This window comes from Etheostoma spectabile, unplaced genomic scaffold (assembly GCF_008692095.1).
Source record: "Etheostoma spectabile isolate EspeVRDwgs_2016 unplaced genomic scaffold, UIUC_Espe_1.0 scaffold00569641, whole genome shotgun sequence".
NCBI classification, from domain to species: domain Eukaryota; kingdom Metazoa; phylum Chordata; class Actinopteri; order Perciformes; family Percidae; genus Etheostoma; species Etheostoma spectabile.
Genome location: NW_022605236.1, coordinates 2,326 through 12,936, shown reverse-complemented (window position 1 = coordinate 12,936; position 10,611 = coordinate 2,326). Strand labels below are relative to the sequence as shown.

Sequence of the window (10,611 nt, the reverse complement as noted above, 5' to 3'; positions counted from 1 at the left end):
TTCGGGATGCTCCCTGAATCTGGTTTCAGTCTCTTTCACCCCCACTGATCTTTTACTGAACTGAGGGTCATAAATGCGACCGAAATGGGTTTCCTCTGGAGGGTGGCTGGCGTCTCCCTTAGAGATAGGGTGAGAAGCTCAGTCATCCGAGAGGAGCTCGGAGTAGAGCCGCTGCTCCTTCGCGTTGAAAGGAGCCAGGTGAGGTGGTTCGGGCATCTGGTAAGGATGCCTCCTGGGCGCCTCCCTAGGGAGGTGTTCCAGGCACGCCCAGCTGGGAGGAGGCCCCGGGGAAGACCCAGGACTAGGTGGAGAGATTACATCTCCAACCTGGCCTGGGAACGCCTCGGGATCCCCCAGTCGGAGCTGGTTGATGTGGCTCGGGAAAGGGAAGTTTGGGGTCCCCTACTGGAGCTGCTGCCCCCGCGACCCGATACCGGATAAGCGGTCGAAGATGGATGGAGGGTCATAAACCTTAAGTCACATTCCAATTGAAAGATAACGAATAGACACACACACACACACACACACACACACACACACAATCGCACACACACATCACTGTGCTCTAAAGACCCCACCCTTTGTGGGTAAGACTAGGGGTCCAAGAGCCAGAGAGTCAGACACATTTGGGGGAGAGCCGTGTTAGGTTGACTCTGTATTTGTCTCTAGGATATCCTATGTAATAAAATGGATTCACACATCCACATCTGATTTTGACTACTAATTGAATGAACCCTGAGAATGGAGCAGGATTTATCTCCAACAATATGTAACATTTCAATTGTTGCTATACTGGTCCCCGTTAGAGGGCGCTCCCTACAACCACAACCTCGTCAGGTCTTGACCGGCAAACCTCATTCGCCATTGGCCCAAAAACAGAAACCTGGACCACGAGAACTGTGTCTTCAAGGCAAGATGGAAACAGATCATCTTCAGGAAATAGTTGTACCATTAGTGAAATATGATTTTTGTCATTGCTTCTGTGTTTAGTTCATGATAATAATAATAACTCCCCCCCCAACACACACATCTCCACACTGCTCTACCACAACACCCCAACATGGGGAAGTGAAGGTAGAAGAATCCAGAAGTTTCCCTTAAAATGGTTCATATGAATGTTTTCTGCTGTAGAGGAAATAGGTTTCAACATTAGATTAATCTGCTTCCTGTCTTTGTTCTTCTTGCTGACTGATGATTGGTTAGTGTTCACACACATCTGTCTGCTGTAGTCTTCTATATAAACACACTAGACTGCTAGACTGCAGCTCTCAGAATCAGCTTTATTTGCCAGGTATGAGGACACATACAGGAATTTTCTTTGGAGCATTGTTGCTCATGAGTGCAATGAAGAGATCAATACAATTATTTAAATATGGAGCATAGTGCAAGGATACTGGGATAAATAGTATTATGTTATTATATTATTACAACATGAACAGTATGAACATTATGGACAGTTCTGAAATAGAAATGAGAATGATGATTAATAACAAATAAGAGAGATCTAGAATGAGAATGATGAATAATACTAAATAAGTGGAATAATAAGTGGAACCAGTGAACAGGTGCTGTAGAGACCGTGTTACTGGTTAGGACCAGAACTGAACTGACACTGTGGGTCAGAAGTCAGCTGTTCATCAGAGAGATGGCCTGTGGGTCATTCTCCTCCTAATCCATCAAGTAGGGAAACTGTCTCAATGGCCGGTTGTCTACTGAATCTGTCCTTGTTCTCTTTCTCTCTCTCTCTCTCTCTCTCTCTCTTTCTGTGTGTCAATGGTAAAGTTGTCTCACTTAGTCTGTCCTTGGTCTCTCTCTCTCTCTGTCTCTCTCTCTCTGTCTCGATGGCCAGGTTGTCTTGCTGAGTCTATACCTGGTTAACGTAATTTTTAGTGTGACATCAGTAACTGTGGTCAGGTAGTCTGCCACTCTGTATTCTCTCTCTCTCTCTCTCTCTCTCTCTCTCTCTCTCTCTCTCTTTAGGGTCAGATAGCACTGCTCTCTCTCTGAGTTGGACTTAGACAGCATAGAGACCAGTTGGTTAATATAGATGATGAATAGAGTGAGACTCAGACAGCATCCCTGTCTCACGCCACGCTTCTGACTGAAGAATGTTGTTCTGTTTTTGTCAATTTTAATACTACATTTATTGTTAGTGTACATAGATTATTCTACATATTCATATGTCATATGTTTTTCCCCCTACACCAGATTCAATAACTTTGTAGAATAGACCGTTGTGCCAAATAGAGTCAAATGCCTTTTTGAAATCTATGAAACATGCGTAGATGTTGTTGTTGTTGTGGTGAACGTGTTTGTCTATCAGGGTGTGTAGGGTGTAAATATGATCTGAAGTGCGGTGTTTTGGTACAAATCCAATTTGACTTTTACTCAAGACGTTGTGTTTTGGTAAGGAAGGTTCTGAGTCTGGAAGTGATGATGATGATGATGATGAAGAGCTTCCCCAGGTTTACTGTTCACACAGATGCCTCAGTAATTATTTGGGTCAGATGTATCTCCAGACTTGTGTGTGTGTGATGAGACCGTGGTTCCAGGTTCTAGATTTGTGTGTTGGTGTGATGAGACCGTGGTTCCAGGTGTCAGGGAAGTAACCTTCACTCAGAATCAAGTTAAAGAGTTTCAGAACGGCCAGTTGGAATTGAGGGTTTGTGTATGTATCAGCATCTCGTTCATGATGCCATCGAGCCCACTGGCCTTTCGGGTTTTTAGGGCCCCGAGTTTGTCTCTTGGTTCCTGTTCATTAATGGGGGTCCAGAGGGTTCTGGTTGTCTTTTACAGCTGATTCTAGTTCATTCAGTTTAGTTACAATTGGTTTTGATTTGGGTCTGGGTTTCTTGGTAATAGTGTTTCAAAATGGCCGACTCTATCTGTCTCTCTCTCTCTCTCTCTCTTTCTCTCCCTCTGTCTCTCTCTGTCACGGGTTGCCTTCTCAGCATCGCTGGTTGGGGGAGGTAACCCAAAAAATATCGGACCATTTTTCACGTCAACGACCTTGGTCTTCAGAACAAGTCCCCACCAACATTGGAAATGCCTACAACCCAACACAGGTGGCTCTGATATTCTTTAAAATATTTTATATATCAACTCAAACACAGGTAGCTCTGATATTCTATTAATATTTTACATCAACCCAACCACAGGTAACTCTGATATTCTTTTAAAATATTTTATATCAACTCAACACGGGTGGTTCTGATATTCTTTTAAAATATTTTATATCAACCTTATGAGTGGAGAGATGTTGTTAAAACGTTGATCAGAGTTTCCCAAAAGCTCAATATGACGTCCTTACCAAATCCGAGTAACGTTAGCCAACTGTATGTTCCTGCACAGTGTATGTGTATGGTGTGTGTGTGTTTATGTGTATTTGGTGTATGTGTCTGTGTATGTGTGTGTGTGTGTGTGGAACAGATGTACAACAGTTTCCCAGGTTAGGTTTCATATGTTCTTTTATGACAAATTATGATTCCGCCAAATACAAATTGTTGTGGTTGGTATTAATTTGATAATACACCATGTCAGGTCATTGGTTAAGTTGTACTGAATCTGTAAATATGAGGTAGTCTCGTTTCTGATGATTATTCCAGAGGGGAAATTCTTTATTATAGTTATGTGTTTTATTACAACAGCATAACAAGAATTCAAAAGTCCTGAGTATATTCTGAGGAAAACAACTGTCCCTCTCTGTTATTCATTAGTTTTATAGACAGAAAGGATGAACCTTTACTCAGTCTCTTACACTAACTGACCAACTGTTTACCTTCAGACCAAAATCCATTGACTGACTTTACCCCATAAGGTTATCAGCCCAACTAACCAAACTGCCCCCCCCCCCCCCCCTCTCCATTTCCTGGAATCCAACAGCCTGACTGAATAAAAGGACCTTCACCATAACCAGATGATATGAAGCTGCATCCTGACAGGAAAACAACGCCATAAAACAACAAAATGAAGATCTCTGGGAGTTTGACACTGTTGCTGCTGCTCGGCTCGCTCGTCTCCGCACAGGAAACTTCTGAAAGCAACCCGCCTACTCCTTCAGACCTCTACGCTGCTCTGAAAGAGATGACCGCCTCGCTGGTCCAGCTGAAGGCCGCATGGCTACAGGTACAGTCAGGATCTCTTCACATCGGTCACAGCAGGGCAGAAATATCCAAAAGGAGAGAAATATGTATTTACTATGTAATGGAACAAGTAGGTCTGAGACTACTGATTATGTTCATTGTAGAATAATATGTAGAATATCTTCTAGATGAATGGGAGATTGTGGATTAATATGTAGAATATCTTCTGGATGAATGGATGAGATTGTGGATTAATATGTAGAATATCTTCTAGATGAATGGATGAGATGGTGGATTATTATCTAGAATATCTTCTTGATGAATGGATGAGATTGTGGATTATTATGTAGAATATCTTCTAGATGAATGGATGAGATTGTAGATTAATATGTAGAATATCTTCTAGATGAATGGATGAGATTGTAGATTAATATGTAGAATATCTTCTAGATGTTGAGGTGGTTTGGGCATCTGGTAAGGATGCCTCCTGGGCGCCTCCCTAGGGAGGTGTTCCAGGCACGTCCAGCTGGGAGGAGACCTCGGGGAAGACCCAGGACTAGGTGGAGAGATTATATCTCCAACCTGGCCTGGGAACGCCTCGGGATCCCCCAGTCGGAGCTGGTTGATGTGGCTCGGCAAAGGGAAGTTTGGGGTCCCCTACTGGAGCTGCTGCCCCCGCGACCCGATACCGGATAAGCGGATAAAGATGGATGGATGGATGGATGGATGGATCTTCTAGATGAATGGATGAGATTGTAGACTAGAAAATATTCAGATTTTAAAAACTGACATCACTCAAGTTTTACCAATTTTACATTGAAAAATGACTCAAACCAATTCATCGATTATAAAAAAATAGTTTGAGATTCCTTTGATAAATGACAACTGATCCATGCAGCTGTACAGCAATGTCTAAATGAACTGAAGGTTCAGAAAAATGAAGCTAACAAAGAAACTGTCTCTGATCCTGCAGAACGAGCCCAGCTGAAGGCTGAAGTGGACAAGATGAAGACTGAAATGGACAAGATGAAGGAACAACTGCCAGGTATTGTTCTCATCATTTTCGTTCTGCTGCTGAGAGATCTAAATTCAGATATTTAATTTTTACAAAAAAAATATGGTGGCCAAACACTTTCAACTTCAGGTGAATTTAGAAGAAATCTACACAGTAATAGACACAGTTTAGCAAAATAAAAGCTTTCTATACACACAACGTGGACGGTGACACTGACAAAACCAAAATTTGTCCTTAAGGGCCTCCATAGGAAGACATTTTACAGAAGATGGAGAGTTATCTTTTGCTGTGTATGTTAACAGGAAGAGGAAGGTGGACGTATTGCTGTTATTATTGTGAGTCTGCTGTTCATTCGCATGAAGAGAGCCAGAATCAGGATGTGGGCTGTGCTGTGCTCTATTGAGAGCAACTCATCTTTTCTCAGGAGGTGGTGTCATGTATTTAAGTGTATATGTATGTATTTACGTTATTTATTGGCCTGTTGAAAAGATATTATTTTGTCAAAAACGAGAAAGAACATTGATAGATTGACAGTTCCTTGAAAAATCAAAATCTCTCTCTCTCTCTCTCTCTCTCTCTCTCTCTCTCTCTCTATGTCTCTCTCTATGTCTCTCTCTCAGTCCAACCGGTTGCATTCTCAGCCTCTCTAGCGGTTGAAGGTGAACTACATATTGGACCTGTTCCCTCGGACACTCCCCTGATCTACAGACACGTCCCCACCAACATCGGAAACGCCTAAAACCCAACCACAACTCTCGATATTTTATTAATATATTTTATATTAACCCAACACAGGTAGCTCTGATATTCTATTAATATTTTATATCAACTCAACCACAGGTAGCTCTAATATTCTAACAACAAACTAACATTTACTAGGATTTAACAACACATTTTAGGGTTAAAGTATTGGCAGAATGCAAATATTTAGCATTGTTGATATGGTCTGTATGGATCAAGTTTCTATATGAAAACAAGCATGAACATTGAATATGTAAAAGATATCTATTTCTATTTAGGGTTACAGGGTAACATTACAGCTTGTTTCTCCCTGATGCTGAACATCTGTCCTGTAGGGTAACATTACAGCTTGTTTCTACCTGATGATGAACATCTGTCCTGTAGGGTAACATTACAGCTTGTTTCTACCTGATGCTGAACATCTGTCCTGTAGGGTAACATTACAGCTTGTTTCTCCCTGATGATAATAATAATAATACATTTTATTTAACAGCGCCTTTCTGAACACTCAAGGTCGCTTTACAGACAATAAAAGATAGATATAGGGAACAGAAAAGTGTAAGCAGTTATAACAAAACAAACAGATAAAACAAAAACAAAAAACAAAACAAACAGAAACAAAACAAAACAAAAACAGGAACAGTGTATTTACAGATAAGCGAGCTGGAGCAGGTGGGTTTTTATTCTAGTTTTGAACAGGGGGAGAGAGTTGATATTGCGGAGGTCGGGTGGGAGTGAGTTCCAGAGCTGGGGAGCAGAGCGGCTGAAGGCTCTGGTCCCCATGGTGACAAGTCGAGCTGGGGGTACAGTGAGGTGGATAGAGGAGGAGGATCTGAGGGAGCGGGAGGGGACGGCAATGTGAAGGAGTTCTGATAGATATGGAGGAGCAAGGTTATGGATGGCTTTGAAAGTATGGAGAAGGATTTTAAATTGTATTCTGAATTGAACTGGAAGCCAATGGAGCTGCTGGAGGACAGGGGTTATATAATGAAAAGAGGGGGTTCTGGTGATGACACGAGCTGCTGAGTTCTGAAGAAGTTGAAGTTTATGGAGGGATTTTTGAGGAAGGCCAAAAAGGAGGGAGTTACAGTAGTCAAGGCGGGAGGTGATGAGGCTGTGGATAAGGATGGAGGCAGTGTGAGTGGTAAGGGACGGACGGAGGCGGTTTATGTTGCGTAGGTGGAAGTAAGCAGACCGGCAGATATTATTTATGTGTGACTGGAAGGATAGGGAGGAATCAAGGATGACGCCCAGACTCTTGACCTGAGGGGAGGGAGACCAAGGATTGTCGATAGAAGAGTGAAACTGTTGATTTTGGATAGGGAGGATTCGGTGGCTACGAGGAGGAGTTCGGTTTTATCACTGTTTAGTTTAAGGAAGTTTGAGGTGAACCAGTCTTTTATTTCAAGTAGGCAGTTAGTAGGGACAAGGGGGGAGCGGGAGGTGGTTTTGCTGGATAAGTAGAGCTGGGTGTCGTCTGCGTAACAATGAAAATGAATGTTGAATTTGCGGAAGATATTGCCAAGGGGAGTAGGTAGGTAATGAAAAGGAGGGGCCAAGAACTGAACTTTGAGGGACGCAAGTAGTACAGGGGAAGGTGGGATGTGAAAGATTTGAGTTGAATAAACTGAGTGCGGTCGGAGAGATATGAGCGGAACCAGTCAAGAGGGGTGTGAGAGATGCCGAGGGAAGAAAGTCTATTGAGGAGAATGGAGTGAGAAATGGTATCAAAGGCCGCACTGAGATCGAGGAGGATGAGGATGGAGATGAGTCCGGAATCAGCAGCTGTGAGGAGATCATTGGTGATTTTTTATAGGGCAGTTTCAGTACTATGGGAGGGGCGAAAACCAGACTGGAAAGGTTCATAAAGACAGTTAAGGGTAAGAAAACATGGAGTTGAACAGACACTATTTTTTCAAGAATTTTAGAAATAAAGGGAAGATTGAGATAGAACGAAGATTATTATAGTTGGTTGGGTCTGAGCCAGTTTTTTCAGAATCGGTGAGACGGATGCTGTTTTGAAAAGTGAGGGGACAATACCAGAGGAGAGAGAAGAATGAATAATGGTAGTTATGAGGAGATGAGGGAAGTGAGACAGGTTTTGACCAGAGCTGTGGGGAGGGGGTCAAGAGAACAGGTTGAGACTTGGATTTACGAATGAGATCAGAAATTTCGGAGGGGGTTGGCAGTAGAAAGCAACAAAATGACTGGCTATTGGGGAGGGGCAAAGGTGGAGGGGAAGGCAAGGGGGTCAAATGTAATTGCTGGTGAATGGAGTTGATTTTTTTCATTAAAAAAGACAACCAGTGAATTACAAGTTTCAACTGAGTACATGTGAGAAGCAGAGAATCAGGGGGATTAAAGGTTTTATGGATTATGAAAAGAGAGACCTGGAGTTTCCTTCGTTGGAGCAGATGAGGTCAGAATAGAAGATTGATTTAGTTACGGCTATTGAGTTTGAGTAATGAAGAAGATGAGATTTATACATTTCTTTGTGAATGGAGAGACCAGTTTTTTATAGAGGCGTTCAAGTTGGCGACCCTTGGCTTTCATGAGGCGGAGCTCAGGTGAAACCAAGGGCAGAGCGGGAAAGGACACAGATCGGGTTTTGAGAGGGGCAAGGAAGTTGAGAATATTGCAAAGTCCAGATTATAATGGGTGACAAGGTGGTCTGGAGAGGAAAAATCAGGAATAGGCAAATTGTCAATGTGGGAGGTAGGATGTCTGTCTATTTATGTTTTTGATATTACGAAAAGAGATCTGGCGGACTGGCTTGATTACAGAGAAGACAAAGAGATATTGAAGGACAAAGAAAATGATCCGAATGTGAACACATCAGCAGAACAGTTGGGGGGATTAAGCCAGAGCAGCAGATTAAATCCAGTGAATGTCCTTTTATGTGTGTGGGAAGTCAACACCTGATGGAATCCAGAACTGTCAAGACAGGAAGTAAAGTCTTTGGTGAGTGGGAGATTTATATTGTCAATGTAAATATTAAAATCACCAAGGAGATGACATTAGGAGAGAGAGTAGAGAGGTGGGTAAGTAGTATGGAGAATTCGTTTAAAAAGTCGCTGTGTGGTTTTGGGGGGGCGGTAGACTGTGGCAATAACTGTGGGAGTAGGACCAGGCAATTTAAAACAAAGCATTCCATAGAGCGGAAAACTGGAGTGGAAACTGGCAACATCTTCCACTTCTCGCGATAGAGCAGCGCGAGACCTCCCCCGCGGCCAGAGCCACGAGGATGAGAATGATAACAAACCCAGGTGGAGTGGAGGCGTTGAGCTGAGAGAAGTCGCTGGGTTGTTGCCAGGTCTCCGTGAGACAGAGGAAGTCCAGCTTACGGTCAGTGAGAGATCCTGGATGACTGACCCTGTTTTGAGAGAGCGGACATTCAGGAGACCAAAGTTGACAGCAGAGGTTTGAAGCCGGGGCGGGGCTTGCTACCCTAGCCAGTTTAGCAAGCGAACCGCGGTCAGCGCCCGGGAAGAGCATCGGCGGGAACGGCGAGAGTGGACCAGAATGATGTTATTGGATTGGAGTCGTCAAGGTGGAAATTCCGGCGAGATCCGCGGTGGATGTATCTCCGGCGGGGAAGGAGCGCGATCTCAGGGTGTAGCTGAAGATCTAGCGGGGGAGGCACAGACAGAAGCCCGCGGAGCAGGAGGAGATCAGCCGCTGAATACTGGGTCAGGCCTGCCCCAGGTTGATGTACAATTGAAAGGACAGTCCAGAGAAGGATAAACCAAGTGTAACACTTGGAAGCCCACATAATGAACGGCAGCGGGGAGCGGAGAGCAGCGGCTGCAAAACGCGCCAGCGTCCACTTCCGATGTAGGGTTCAAGACCAAAACAATAGATTTTTACTGCCATATTTACCAATGCTTTAACACTGTATGTCAGAACAGATAACACCATGTTCTAAACCTGACCTTACAGGCTAAAGGCAAAGTGAACAACTATTCATATTGTGAAATGAAAAACAAATATATTTCCTGTTTTTTACTCCATTGCTAATGAGAAACAGCTTATTGAAGTTATGCAATTGTTGAAATCAAAGCTGATTCCCATCCAGGAAGCACACTGTGTTGAGGTTCTTTCAATCACATGATCATATGTTCTAAAAGAGGACTCTTTGGGCTGGTCCTGGCTGGAAAAGGAAGAATTTAGAGCAACACAAAGAAAGAAGGAAAGAAATGCCTGCACGAGGGCGAGGAAGACGAGTATCAGGACAAGGGAGAGGAGTGGGACAAGGAACAGGAGTTAGAATGCGTGGTGGCGCTCAAAGAAGGACCAGAGCTAGGGTAACTGATCAAATAAGACCTGCTATCATCGACCATGTCATAAACCACGGGCTATCATACAGAGAGGCTGGTGAACGAGTACAGACAAATATCAGCCGGGACACACTGGCATCTACTGTCCGTATTTCCAGAGAAACCAACAGGTAGGATATTGCTTCTCCTACATCAAAGTGTAAATACTGTAAAATTACCATTTACAGTATTAGAGTGACGTTATGCCTGGACATTCAGTCCAGAGTTGTAGAGGACAACCTTGTCTTTGGGAACATTGCAGCAATCGGCCTAACATCTATTTCTCGGACTCTAGCTAAACACAGAGTCAGAATCAAACAACTATACAAAGTTGCTTTTGAAAGGAACAGTGAACGCATCAAAGAACTCCGTCACATCCAGGTAAGGTTATGCAATACAGTCATTACTGTAAACTACTCTATAAACCTGCAGTACATGAGGACATACAGTAGATATA

The 10,611-nt window shown here is 43.3% G+C and overlaps 1 long non-coding RNA gene across 1 annotated transcript; it reads left to right on the top strand.

Annotated features, from left to right (window-relative positions):
• The first annotated feature begins 3,011 nt into the window (after positions 1-3,011).
• Positions 3,012-9,709, top strand: LOC116685212 (uncharacterized). The gene is made up of 3 exons (XR_004330924.1): positions 3,012-3,065; positions 8,362-8,363; positions 9,698-9,709. It is a non-coding gene; the product is annotated as an uncharacterized LOC116685212 (long non-coding RNA).
• The last annotated feature ends 902 nt before the right edge of the window (positions 9,710-10,611 follow it).